Consider the following 14,025-nt stretch of genomic DNA (forward strand, 5'->3'; position numbering starts at 1 on the left):
CGGCTCCTTCCCCCTGCCCGTCGGCAGCCCCGCGAGCTGGATGAGGCGCGGAGCCTGCTCCTTGCAGGATTCGTTACGGGGGAGAGGAGGGAAGAAGGACAAAAAAAAAGAAAAAAAAATCACAGATTTTCAGAGTATGAGTCAACTTAGCCTCACACAAAATGCAACGTGCTCAAGGAGACGCCGGAGAAAGGAGACTGGTGATGCAAAGCTTCCTTTTTCCCCCCAAAGAGGTGGCGTTTCCGAAGGAAGCCCGGACCCGGCCGGTCTGAAGTGAGCCCCGCGGCCACGCGCAGCGGCCCGCCCGCCCGCGGCGCGCTCCGAAGAGCCCCGAGACGCTTCTCCTGCGCGCGCGCAGACGCGCGACGGCGCGGAGCCGCGGCCGGGCGAAAGGCGGGAATCCCGCCCGGCGCGGGGACAAGGCGCCGGCGGCCCACGCGGCCCCCAGCGCTGTTTACTCTGGCTCGGGGACTAGTTTGATCGGAGCGGCAACGTTATCGGCGCGGAGGAAGTCCGCGTCCCGCCAGACGCTCTCCCCTCCCGCCCCCGCTCCGGGCTCTTCGGGCACGGGCAGCGGCGCCGGCAGCCGAGCCGACGGGCCTCGGCGCGGGGCTCTCCCGAGCGTCACGTGCCGCTCGCTTCGGCTCTAAGTCGGGGCGTTTCAACGCATAATCTAGTCTAACGCTACAGTGATCACATTAAAATTATAAATAGAATAGTAATTTTAATATCTGACTTCGCGTGAGGGGAAAAGGACAATTAATCAGTAAATTAACATTCTGTTAAGCGGGTTTGGTGAAAAATATCTGAGCGATAAAAACTAAGCAGCTCCCCCCGTTCTGATCCCTGCCATCACGCTCTCAACTTGCCTTCACGGGCACGGGAGAGGAAACGCSTCTTAACCGCGGCAGCGGAGCACATCTAACGGCACTGCAACGGAGACCAGAGCGTGAACGCGCAGGCACGCATCGCGCTCAGCCCGCGCCGGCCACGGGAAACGCGTCCGCACTGATGCTTTGTTTGTTGCTGCTGAAATTCAAATTTCTTCCYGATGGTGAAATTAGAATCCACCAGCTGGCCAAACCCCCCAGGAGCCTCTTATCTCCACACCAGAAGGAGCCAAACCCTAGGAGCTCGGCGAGGAGCRCAGAGCAGACCGTGCGCCGAATTCTACCCCGTCGCCAAATCCAGCCTGAAACAAGCAACGCAGCACACGAGCCTGCGAACAGAGCAGGTACGCCAAGCCGAGCTTTAATGCCTTCAGCAAGAACACTCATGTTGCCCAATCCTCCTTTGGAGGAGGAAAAAAGAAAAAAAGAAAAGAGCCATACACACGGTTTGGGCTTTTCAAGTTTCAAGAGACTCATACCCACTTGAGGCATCAAAGTTTCTGCCAACTCTCTTTCTGTTTTAACATGTCTTCATGGGCTTCATTTTCAGAATGGGAGAGAAAAAAAAAAAACATCCTGGAAAGCTGGATATACTTGGTAAGATTTTATCCAAACAGCTCAGTCAACTAATGAAGGAAGAGCACTAAAAATCCCAAACTTTGAGTTAGTATGTTATTATACAATTCAGCTGCTATGCTAATAAAAAGCCTTCAGGGAATGAAAAACAAGCCAAACCTCAAAGCACAAATTGTAATTCCACTGGTATTCTTAAAAAACATGCGCGCACACACACACACATCCCCCAAAACAAGAAAAAACCCACTCAACACATTTYGTATTTGGCTTCCTAATCATTGTCACTTTTCAATTAGAAGAGACCTCATTCCATTTCTTGCTGTAATTTTCCCCAAGGGAAGTGTTATAAATGCACTAGGCTTTACAAGGCAGGCAAATTCAGCCTCCAAATGCAAAGTAAGGTCACACTAATTTAATTTTGCATAATTTTTACTCCAGAATACATTTCAAACTAACAGGTTCAGACATCACGTTTAAGTGACACAACCTGCTTTTCTGTAGTTTCTGTCTAGACACTGCAGCTTTTGGAGTTGGTAAGCATGCACGCAATTGTTTTGCAACTAAGCATTTTTTTCCTCAGATTCTCACAATCCAGAAACTGGATATTCATGATTAAGTGAAATTACTTGTCACGTCTCATTTTTCAGTTTGTTACTCGTTTGCCACTTTAAACCATGTGTGGCCTTGAAGAAGGGTTTCAAAATAGATTACAGCGTTACATTTAACAAAATACATGAGACTTTGCTGCYTGCCAAAGCTTGCAGCGCAGGCTGCAGCCACCTTCCTGCTCAGGGCTCTTTGGAGGACGGTAGCAGATGCAGTTACAGCCACACAGCATTTCAGCTAAACGCACCGAGTGATTCAACACAGTCCCCTCCCGGCAGCCTCGCRTTGCTGCAAAACAGCTACCTCGTTAGGGCAATCCCCTAAAAATCACTACGGGCTCACCCTAATGTAGTCTGCTCGCCTCCCTCCCTGCGAGGGACGAGCAAGCTGAGCCCGCCAGGCTGCTGCCTGGGCGCTAAGACAAAACAGCTCAAAAGCATCTGAAATTTATGAAAATTGAAGCTGGTGAGCAGTTGCTGTCTCCGCAGCAAGGCCAAGGAAGTCTCCCGGCGTTCGGGCCGGCAGCCCCCTCCCCAGCAGCAGGCTGTCACGTTCGCCTGGGCTCGGGGGCCACCGAGACCCAGGCGTCCCCGTTCCTCTGGACGCAGACCGGGGCTTCGAGATTTACAACTCAGCAGAAGCAGCTGCAGAAAGGAGCAACTTCGAGAGCTTCTTAGAGTGCTTCAGATCTTTTAAGAACGAAACACCCAAGAGCCGCAGATTCAGGATTTATTAATACTTTTGCAAGGAGGGAGCACTATTTGAGTCAATATTCACGCTGTTAAGCACTGAAGTCACCTTCCGTGCATGCACAAGGTCCAGAACTGCTGCAGGGGAGCCAAGGCCACGATGTATTTAAGATACATTTCTTACTTTTTACAACCTTCACTGCAGTTCATAAAATGCTTGCTAAAAACTTGCTTAATGCTCTTCTCACTGCACAGAGTATCACTGCGGGTAGGTATCAAAAACTACACCTGTGTTTTGCTGAAACGATGGATACTACAGCTGTAATTTACAAGCGGACAGAACAGCTTTCACACAAGGTCTTAACCAAGACCATCTCTGCTTTCAGCTGGGTATAATATGAATCTACAGCTCCAAATAGTTACCTCTAAGCTTCAATTATAATTTATATGTATATGTATACACACTGGAATTGCCTATCATGTAGGAAGGGGAAGTGAAACTACTTAGGAGATAATGGCTAGCTGAATAAATGTTGCTGCATTAGCTACAATTCCTAAAATAAGTTTTAAACAACACTGTCATCATAACTGCTGCAGTGAATTGTGCTAAAACTATAGTCTGTTGTGCTGAGACAAAATTAAACAAACCAAAGAAAACCCTGTGGAATACTTTGCTTCTCTTATGTTCATCTTCACTTCCTCCGAACACTTTATTGTTAAAAACCTCTGAGTTCTACCTTAAAACAGATTGCTGGGAACAGCACAAATAAGATCACAGTCAGATCACAATCCAAATCTTGAGCAGGCTATCAAATATATGCTCTTAAGGTGTAGAGAAAAACTCCTGCTGCGGATTTCATCTCCTGGTGGAGATCTGCCCAGGTAGGCAGCAACACAATTACAGATCTGAAGAATACACTCCACACCCTATCAACAATCCACATATAATGAAATACCTCACCAGAAAGCCACATTGTTAAAAGTTAATTAACCATCAGTTAAATTTTACCCAGGAAGGATGGAATATGCACCTCAGATTCCAGATGCCCCTAGGACTGTCCCTCAGAAGCAGAGTCTCATAACACTGGTTTGTTAAAATTCTTTGGGGAAAATGCATCTAAAATAGTATTTTGAGGTGGCTCACATGCCTGACAAGGACAGGACAGCTAATGACACAAGCAGCCAAAGCTGTCATTAGGTTTAGAGGGACTGATTTAACATCAATTTTCTTTCACTTGACCTCAAAGTCTCAAAATTTGCATAATCAGCTATTTGCATTGATCCGAGACATACCCCACTGGACTCTACACTTGCAGAGGCAAAAGTCTGTCCTCACTAAAGTACTGGCAAGACTCCCACCAGACCACGATTTCACACACCCACAGCAAAGCCAGGCTTTAGAAAGGACTACACACCTTTATTGCCCTTTTGAGATGCAGGAACCAATGGCCCTAGTTTGGGAAYGGGGAAAGGCCTGGACTGCTGGTCAGCAGCAGAATCAAAATTAAAGCATGAAGCTCCTAGCCTGCAGTCTTTGCTGTGTGGAATCCTCTAAAAAGGCAGTCCTGGAACCAAATGAAAACCAAGGCAGCAAATCTCTAGCACCACCAGTTCAAAACAAAATTGAGATTTTTGCAGCTGTCACGATTAGAGATACTATTTTCTCCAGAGGAAAAGATTTCATTTTGTTACTTAAGGATAAAATGAAATCCGAAGCAAACAGGCTGATGGGTATTATCACCTAAAAGATAAAGAAAAAAAAAGGAAAGAAAARGAGCTTCCATCCCATTTTCTATCGGAAGCGCGTGCCCAGGAGCCTCAGCTGGGGACGGTTGCAGGGCAGCATCCAGAGTCTCTCTGTCTGTAGGTGGTGCTTGCACACGCTCTCCGCAGAGCCGCGCCGCGTTTAATGGGAGCGCTAACAAGGGCCGCGCTAATCGGCGGCTCCCGCGGTCCCCGGGGCACGCGCGCGGCGGCCCGGGTGAATGGAGGCGGCGAGACATTGGAATCCTGAACGGCTTCCCAGCGCCGCTCAGTGCACAAAGGAGCACTAAACCGGGGCTAAGACGCAATTAGGATGTGTAATTTGCCTGTAATCCATCCCCCTACCTACCCCTGCACCAGATTTAACGCAGATAGGGCAAAGGCAGCGCGCTGGGGGAGGAACGCTCCGGGAGGGTTGCCCCATGCTATGGCAAAGAGCAGCATTTCTGGAAGGAATATTAAACCCAAACTCACAGCAACATACACTCGCATGTGCAATATCACGTGTTTAATATAYGCTGCCCCCAGATATGCCCCTGGCTCGCCCACTCTGCACAGGCAGTTCACGGCAAAGGATGGGGAGACGGGGATGCAGCCAGGCGGAGGAGCGGTCCCTGCCGACGGCTGCAGGAAGGCGGCCGCCCGCCCCAGAAAACGGTGGCCCCTTCGGCACCGGCTGTGGCCGGGGCACATCCCACATGGTGCTCGCATGCTGTGGGATAACCTCCATGAAATCACCCATCAAGCCACATGACCAGGGTAAAAACCCCGGAGCTCAGCATGGGGCTGGTTGCATAGGTTGACTCCTGCTGGGAAATTTCTACAATCGCCCTAATATCTTTGATATCAGAGTTCAGGGAAAAAGGCAGGCGTAAAATGAAACTCAACTGCAGCTGTAACTGCGCTGGCTTCCCCCAGTCTAGAAACTGATGTTAATTTGAGTAGTASAAAAATCCAAAAGGAAGTGAGTAAGAATTCATGAGACTAGAAAACAAAAGTAGTTGGGGGGGAGGGAAGCACAGATTTTACTCTTTCAAAAGTTTTAGGGAGCTGGGGTAATAGCTCTTCCCCCCTGAATCACTGCTGTTCCACCACTCTACCAACAAGCATCTTTGCTTTCCCGTAGCCAKGCTCCTTGTGTGGTTTTATCTGGCCCTTGGTTTTATTCCAGACAAGTGAAAGGTCTTGTTTAAAAAAAATGTRATAATAAAAATCTGGAGCCTGAGGTAATATAGAGTCCCCTTCTAGGCTGGAAARCCATTCTGCAACTCAACTGTATGAGAATCTTAAAACTGGCTATTTTCTACAGTATGTAGGGAYCGCACTTTAATTAAATGTCACTCATTTTCCCAGGGAAACATGCTGTAAATGCCTAATGGAATAGCCAAAGAGCTCCTGAGTACTGTGCATTCACCTCTGGGTTTGACACTGACACACTTAAGACAACTTTTATGCCTAGGCTGCATGGGTCCTGAATAGGCCAGTTTTGTGCAGAGATTCCTCCCGCTGTCTAACAAGCCTCAGTATATTGGGCAGACAAAGAATAAGACTTTTAAAACCTGCCTGTTGAAACACAAAAGGATGCAAGCAGGTCTTGTACAAACTTGAATAGCATCTTTCCAGTCTCCAGAAGACGAAGGCTAAGGATGGCTTCTAATGGCAAKAGCTTGCGAATGCTTACCAAAAAAAATAAAGTGAAATAATAATAATAAAAAAAAAAATGCTGCTCCAACTTAATCCCAGCCCATTTTGACACACTTTCCACTTAGCAAGAAAATGGCTGGAGGTTCTCCAGGAAACCCTGGATAGGTAAGGAGCTACACCCTGAGCACTCACCCTCTTCCAGGCTGGGGCCATGGGAGCGCTGCCCCGTGGACGGGGAGGCAAGGCAGAGGGTCGCACGGCGAGCACTCGCCCGCGGTGCCGGGCTCACCATCGCCTCCCGCCTCCCTCTCCATTCCAGCAGCAAAGCTTCAGCCTCAGGATTAAGTGAATTCACAAATACACACAGTTGGCTGAGGGGAACGATATAATTAAGGTCTCTGGGAGGCTGAACAGAGTTAGCAGCCAGAGCAAAGCTCGTCATGGGAGATGCATCACTGACAGCAGTGCCGGGATGAACTCACAGGAGGGGGAAGGATTATTCACCCTGTCTAACTTTAGGCACCTCAATTAGTTGCCAAGTTAAGAGCCCAGGCTCCCTACACTGCCCAGCAGAGAGGGATGAGGTCTTCCTGGGGTGATTCAGCCCAGGAACTAAACTTAGCTCTGAGTCACCCTCAAGGAGGACCTCACTCCCTCCCGTGACTGCAGACGAGCCAGGCGCTCTACGTGGGCAACAGGACACACCTGAAGGACGTGAGCCCACTGCCACTGTTTCAGGTTGGGAGCCCCAGTGTTGGGCACTCGAGGCCTCTGACAGCGATGAGCCCTTGGTGCCACCGCAATACCCATTGGCACCACGCAAAGGCAAGAGAAAGCTTACAGAGACAGCACAACTCGTCCCAGGCCGCTCCACCAGACAGTGGCCGACCTGGCACTCTCCCGCCTGCCGAGCACTGCAGCTTCGCGGAGCACCTGCAGCTGWTTCTGGAGTAGTTTTACAGGACTCACCCTGCATGGGGACCCAAAGAAGGGGCTGCTCCATYGGCAAAACGCAGGACCAGACCGGGGGCACCTGCCTGAACCAYGCTGGGCCAAGTGGGACGATGGCCAGGCCAATCCCTGCCCCAAAGCTTGTTAAATCCATAAACGAACCGCTGCCTACAGTAACCTGAATACTGCGGCACTGTAATGCAATACCACRTATCTCAGCTTCTTCCAGAATCCTTGAGAATTTGGGAAAGTTTAAATGAATGTAAAGCTCCCTTCTCCCAAACACTCCCCTGCTCAAATCTCAGACAGGAAAGTCTCCACACACACACATACACAGTTTCTCCAGACATGACAAAATTAACTGGATGAATTAATAAAAAGTGTTCGCAAATCCACAGCAAGTACTTTCATCACACACTGTTTCTCTGATTTTCCATTAACACCTCCGATATCCACAGTGCTGCCCTTGCAACGTGACTCTCAGTAAAATGCAGCAGAGCTGTGTGCATACCTGACTTCATTTTCCTTCCATCCCAATTTTCTAATCTTTTCATCCACCTCCACCCTTGGGTAYCTTTTGCTTGAACAGGTTCCTTCCAGCCATGAATGGCAGTGCACCACTTACATTAAAAAAAAAAAAAGGATCTAAAAGAAATAAGGGTGCAGCTATATTTGATTGGGAATGTACAGATAAGCTTATTCAACAATAATTAGGAGAGAGGGCAGGAGAGATCAATCAAGTCCAAATGAGATGGATAAGGGCAAGAATTTGAAGCTTGAGGATGACAAGTGTCCAGGAATCCTTCCTCCCTGTTTGCAATTCCCCAAATTCTGCATTTACAAGTTTTGCTGGAAGCTAGGCAAGGACACGTAAGAATGTTAACCAAGAAGAGTATCAGGCCAGTAATCCTAAACTTAAAGGCATCTTTACAAGCTAATGCAGTTCCTCCAAGAGCAAAAGAAAAACAGCTCTTGGAATTGGGAGAAGGCCATGGTGCCCCTCTACCCCAGCTTCAGTAAATGTCTTTCAGCACCCAAAATTCAGACTGCTTCATTAATATCCTACAGCAAGCATCCCTATCAGCCACCAGTTCAGAGGTCCTTGCCTACTCCTTTACCAACCCACTGCTTTTGACAAGCACTGAAAGAAGAATACGACCCAGCATTTTCTCCAAGAGACCTGTGCTGCAGTCTTCGCACGAAACTTATTGCCAATGGGCAGGTAGAGATGCTGCCTTAAACGAGATGTGATGGATCTGACTTTCAGCAGTTCTCAGCACCCACATGTCTGGCCGAAGGCAGTGGCAAGTGCAGGGGTGTAGGAGCCCTGAGAATCGGGTTACTGAAAAGGAGAAGGAGAGACGCCCTTATCCATTTTGTCAGCTACTTGACARGCCTGACCAACTTCCTCTCCTTGTCTTCACTGACATTTCAGAGCACTACTGCTTCAGCTGTGGTAGTGCCCAGAGGCACCACAAAATACAAGGAGATGTACAAGGACAGTCCTTGTCATGGACAGCTGAGAGCCTACCACTGCCTCACACCACCCAATTATTAAGCCACAAATCAAGTCCTAATCACACTCTGAAAATAAAGCAAAACACACCCTGTGCCATCTTGTATTACACCTACCAACATGCAAGTGCAGGAGAACCAGAGAGGCCACGAGTCGACATTATTAAACCAGTTTTCATCGGGGGGATATCCACAGAGAAGGCCCGAGGTCCACATAGTCCTTGGGCACACATACCTGAGCAAGTTTTAAATCCATGCTGGCCCCAAGAGCTTGTGCTTGTGCCTGACAACTGTGATCACAACGCAGCTTGGGAATACTTTGGACCAACATGCACATCCCTGGAAGGATCTGAGGGTTAAACTCAACAGAATCAAATCCAGCKGAAGTGCAATGGTTAGGCCAGATACTCAAAGCCTCTCTAAAAGGATGTGGGTTAAACACTGTAGCCAAACAGTGGGCCTCATTTTTTCTACTCAAAGCAAAGGAATGTGAATCTGAGAAGAGCCATCCGAATAGTGACCCTTCAGAATTGTGCTTTTAGCAAGAAATAAATTCAACTCTCTAGCAACCAGCTGCTCGGGTTTTGGACAAGATGCCTGCAAGCAGTCAAGAGGCATCAGGGCCAACTCTGGCACCACTTTTAATGGCAGCCCCTCATTTTTCCCTGCTTACACATGAGGCACCGAGGAAAACATTGTGGCACAGCAGCAACATAGGGTGATGGCAGCTCCACATGGTCCTGTCCTTCCCAGCCCCACTTGGACAGGGGATATGCCCATTATGCTAAGCATTACATGTGAACTGCTCTAATTTAAGCAAGAACCAAAAGAGCTCTAGGCAACTGCTGGAATCCAAGGGCTGCCAAAGAGGGTGCAGCACAGAGCATTGCTCCTGGTTTACAGAAGCTATTTCATCCTCCAGATGCCAACTCCGCTTGTTAAAGAAACTAGTGTTCTTGCTCTCRGAGGCTGCATGGGAAGAAGAGATGAAAGAACAAAGAACTAAAGACAGCAGATTACTCAACTTCTGTCATTTGTCTCTTAGGTCATCTTAAAAACAATCAAACCAAAGTCGTCACCCCAGTATCTATGTATTAGTGTTTATCTGTTACATTTATCTGCTAAATAATACCTCCATAAACCACAAATAAAGGGYCCATCAGATTGTTGACAATTGTATTTGTTCACAAGGCAGCACAGAAAGTACTGAAGATAGATGCTGAATATGATCCTGGTATTGCCAATGCTGGCACAAATCAGGAATATYTTGAAGCTAGCGCTTCAACAGCAAAATCAAGACAGAAAGGAGAGCAGAATTAGGCCCGTGACAACAGACCAGACAGCTGGGAAGAGCCAGTTGGATTCAGTTCTGCTTCATGCATCATCAGTGCAGTTAACAGCTAAATTACATTTCCAGATTCAACATGGCTGGTTATGATGTACAAAGCAGAAGTAACACCATGTGATTTATTGATCCCAGGCTGAGAACTGCAGCACTAGTGTTAAGAATAAACTTTGCACTGGGACTCAAAGGAGTTAGTTTGAGAAAAATCTTTGCTGGAGATGGCTGATGGGACCTCAAGAAGTTGTGTTCATAGTGTGAATTCTTGGACCACAACTGTGCTTTTAATATAGTTCATTTTCTTCATTTGACACCCTGGGTAATCAAGCATCATATCCTCCGAGTCACTGGCAAATGATGGCCTAGCCCTGTGCCTCCCACCTGCTTTTTCTGTTTTTGTTTTGAAGGAAATGGCCTCATTTCATGGTTAGAGTCATGTAAGTCTCATGCTGCGGAGTCCTCAAAAATTTCTTAATTAATCCTTACAACACTATCACAACACAATCACACCATCACTCCTATTTTTGTAACAGGAACTTTCCAGGCTAGCATGGCTATGAGTATAGCACAAGGAGCAGGAGTTACATTCAAAGAGCAGAAGGAAGGATCAGCCTGGCAGTACTCAGCACTTACATGGAAACTAAAAACATTAAAGTTACAGTCAGCAAGTCTTTCAGCTGGGACACCTTGCTTTGAACAGAGACCTGTCAACCGTGATAGTTTGTTTAAAGAAAGTCATGAAGACATTAACCAGCTCCATCAGAGCACAGGAGAATTAAGGAGGTTTTTTAATATACTGAGACACTTTAAGAACTTGTAGATGCCAATCCTTTCCCTTCCTTTTTGTGCCCTTTTCTCTCCCTCCTRCATCCCCTCCAGTATTTTGGGACCACATTTTATGCACAGTAAACTTGATCAAAACTTACTAAAATTACTGGAAGAAGTATGTTGCTTTTGAAGTCATTCCCAAAGGTAAAGACAGTAAAATCAAATAAAAAGAATAAAGTAATTCTGCTTTTGCACTTAAAAGATAGGTAAATTCGCTTGCTCACTAGAAAAATTTTAAGAAACTCACGGCCCCCACACCAAGCTAAGAATAATCAGAGCTAATTCCCTGTCGTTCAGAGACTCCACAAAGGCATCTGACCTAATTACTTCTGAGGCACAGGTGAGACCAGCAGCACCCTTTGATGTGCTCTCAAGATTCCCCTTTCCGTGTTCCTCTACATTGGCAATAGCTCAGATTACAGCCCTACCTTGGGGCACCAAGTAAAGAAGTTTGACCATGTTGCATCACCTGAACATATCCTCACCATCTCAAACGTGGACATCCAGAGGGGGACAACTGACCAAGAGTTACAAGCCTCATTTTCTATCATGATAGCACATGCTGTCATGATCAGAGTGTCTCTACCAAAATCAGTAAAAAAAAATAAATAAATAAAAAAATAAAAATAAAAATAATTTGAAAATGTACAACACCAGACTCCAATCCAGCCAACTGACTCTGAAAGACCAAAGAGGTTTTGTTTCTCAGGGGTATCTCTATGGCTAGTAAAAATAAAACACATCAATAAATAAATATTTTCTTATACCCTGGAAATATTCSTAATCAATATGCAGCTTGCTGCCATAGAGGATTTTTTCCTTCCAACCACCAGAAACTCATGACAAAAGAAAGCACGTCTCATTTATGAACTTAGCTATAAATACTTTTGCTAACTGCCATTTAGGAATTTCATTTCCTGCTTGAGCAAGTCCTGTTGAAAGAGGCAATTACCAAATTTGTTTCTAGTTATAGAAATAGATGTTTGTTGCTGCCCACATCTGTTTCGACAGACAAATTGCCAGTCATGGACGCTCTATGGAGAGCAAACACTCCATCCAGGGAGGGCTTTGCCACCTCTCCAGAAAGCTAATAGCAATTAAATGGATTGGGTTTCCAATTCCAACCTCTTTTAAGCCCCATCTCTCACTGTAAYGGGAGCTGCCTAGCGTTCGCAGGGCTCCTAACCCACAGCTTCAGAACTAGCTGCGAAAGCCTCCATCACGTCACGTGTCAGACGCTACCGACGGCTGTCGGTAGCAGAGCGAGCTGCTCCCTCCTGCTGCTGAGGAGGCTCTACAGAATATACATTTAATTAGCCATTAGGCACATCAAAACACAGCAGACCTAACTCCGTATGTCACGCAGATTCAGCATGTCGTATGTTGTGCGCGTACGAGCGAGCTCGGCGGTGGTGCGCCTTCCTCCCCAGCCGGCGCGGGACGYGGCGCCGCGCCGTCGCCAGCGGCTCCGCGGACACCGCTGGCTCGGGCTTACGGCCGCCCGCCGAGTTCGCAGAGCGGGTCCGCGGGCCGCAGCCTCTCCTAGCCGCACGCTGCGTACGACGGCTTTTATCGAATTTCCTTCCCAAGTACTCTGCCTTTTCTACTTTCCTCCACCCTGTTTATCCTCTGGAAAGTTTCCATTTCCACATAATTCAGGGAAAACCATTAATCAGCCCATTCCCAATCGGCTGCAATACTGGCCCTCCAGGAACGGGCTGGACGCGGGCGCCGACCCAACGCCCACCCTCCTGGCRGAGCCGGCCAGCCCAGCCGCCTCCGCGACACGGGCAGGAGAGACCGCGCCGGACCGAACCGCAGAGCGGCCACCAGCTGCCGGCGCGGGGCTCCGGGAAGGGCTCCTCGCGCGGGGAGGCCTCAGAGSGACGCCAGCCGAGGAGCCCGGCTCCCGCTCACGAGCGAAACCTCGGCACGTCCCTTCGCGCACGGCCAGGATCCAGGTTTCGTACCGCACGTCGGCCTACACGTGCCCGGACCCTAGCGCTCAGCTTCAAAACCCAGCAGCTCAGAAGTGAGGTGGAAGCACACCAGAAAGCCAGGAAACCCTGTGACCGAGGTGGAACCTCCTGCTAAGGGCGCGTTTCTCCCGYGCGAGTCAGGAGCCCCCCGCACCCTCTGCCTCACTTATCAATCAGGCAGCAGCACCGAAGGGCCCATTAGTATTCGGCAGACGCGCCGGAGCCCCATCGCGCCAGATGCTGYGGGCAGGCCCCGTCCCGCAAAGGCCTGGCCATCCCACGGATACGCGTGGCCATGCACAACTCCCCTCCGGAGGGCCCCGCGATCACGGGAACGGCCTCGGCAACTCCAGGGCCGGCAGGATCCGCGACGCCCCAGGCAAGAAGACGCGGCACACCAGACTGCCTCGGAAACTTGGGAGCAGACGAGTGTTGAAAGAGAGATTGAGCAAGATGACCAAAGCCGCAAACGGAGTCATGACAGGGCTATAAACTGAAACCGGATTTCCTCAGCTACGTCCAGGGCCTTATCAGCGGGACACCTTTCCTTTCCATACCRCTTTAGGTGTCTCTTACATACAGCTTTTCAGCTTTCTGCTTACAGCAGGGGTGACGTTTCACGAGGCATGTTCCTTCTACGGAAAAACTAAAATCTTAGCGATAGACACAATTATGCATTGCAGAAGAGTGCAAAACGCATGCAAGTGCCCACACGTASATGCCTGCATTTGGTCCCCACGATATTCAAGCTCAGCTCTCAGAGCAGCCCGAACACTGCCAGACAGGAGAGAACGAGAATCCATGCTTGTGGGTACATACTCTCTCACGTTTATATAGATATTATATGTGTATATATAAAAATACATGTATAAGTAGGCCAAGGAAAACGGGGGCAAGGTGAATAAAAATGTTCTGGGTCTGTTGAAATTGGAGGAGAGGGCAATAAACTTTCACCTCCATTTTAGCAACAGCCCTGTAAGGATTTAAATAACTTCTGGAGCACATATTCTGGAAGGTTTATATTTTGTTGGGGCGTTTTGCATCTGTTGGTTTTTCGGATGGGGAGAAATGCACTTTTTTGTGCTCAAAAACTAAGAGCGTTTGCTCGATAGAGGCTATTCTACAAACCGAGGACGTTCGGGAGCGACCACGCGCTCTCCCCACCGCGACGCGGGACCAGCTGCCACGTCCCCTTGCCGCCCGCCCCACCGGCTCCCGGGCGCGGTGGACGCCGGCGACGC

At 48.5% G+C, this 14,025-nt stretch overlaps 1 protein-coding gene across 2 annotated transcripts in view; it reads right to left on the reverse strand.

The window, feature by feature from the left end:
- The window catches only part of PMEPA1 (prostate transmembrane protein, androgen induced 1), a 52,657-nt gene that overhangs the window by 15,076 nt on the left and 23,556 nt on the right, over positions 1 to 14,025 (reverse strand). The window lies entirely within an intron of this gene.

The sequence above is a fragment of the Rhea americana genome, unplaced genomic scaffold, assembly GCF_003343005.1.
Source record: "Rhea americana isolate MKP2758 unplaced genomic scaffold, rheAme1 scaffold_4, whole genome shotgun sequence".
Classification (NCBI taxonomy): domain Eukaryota; kingdom Metazoa; phylum Chordata; class Aves; order Rheiformes; family Rheidae; genus Rhea; species Rhea americana.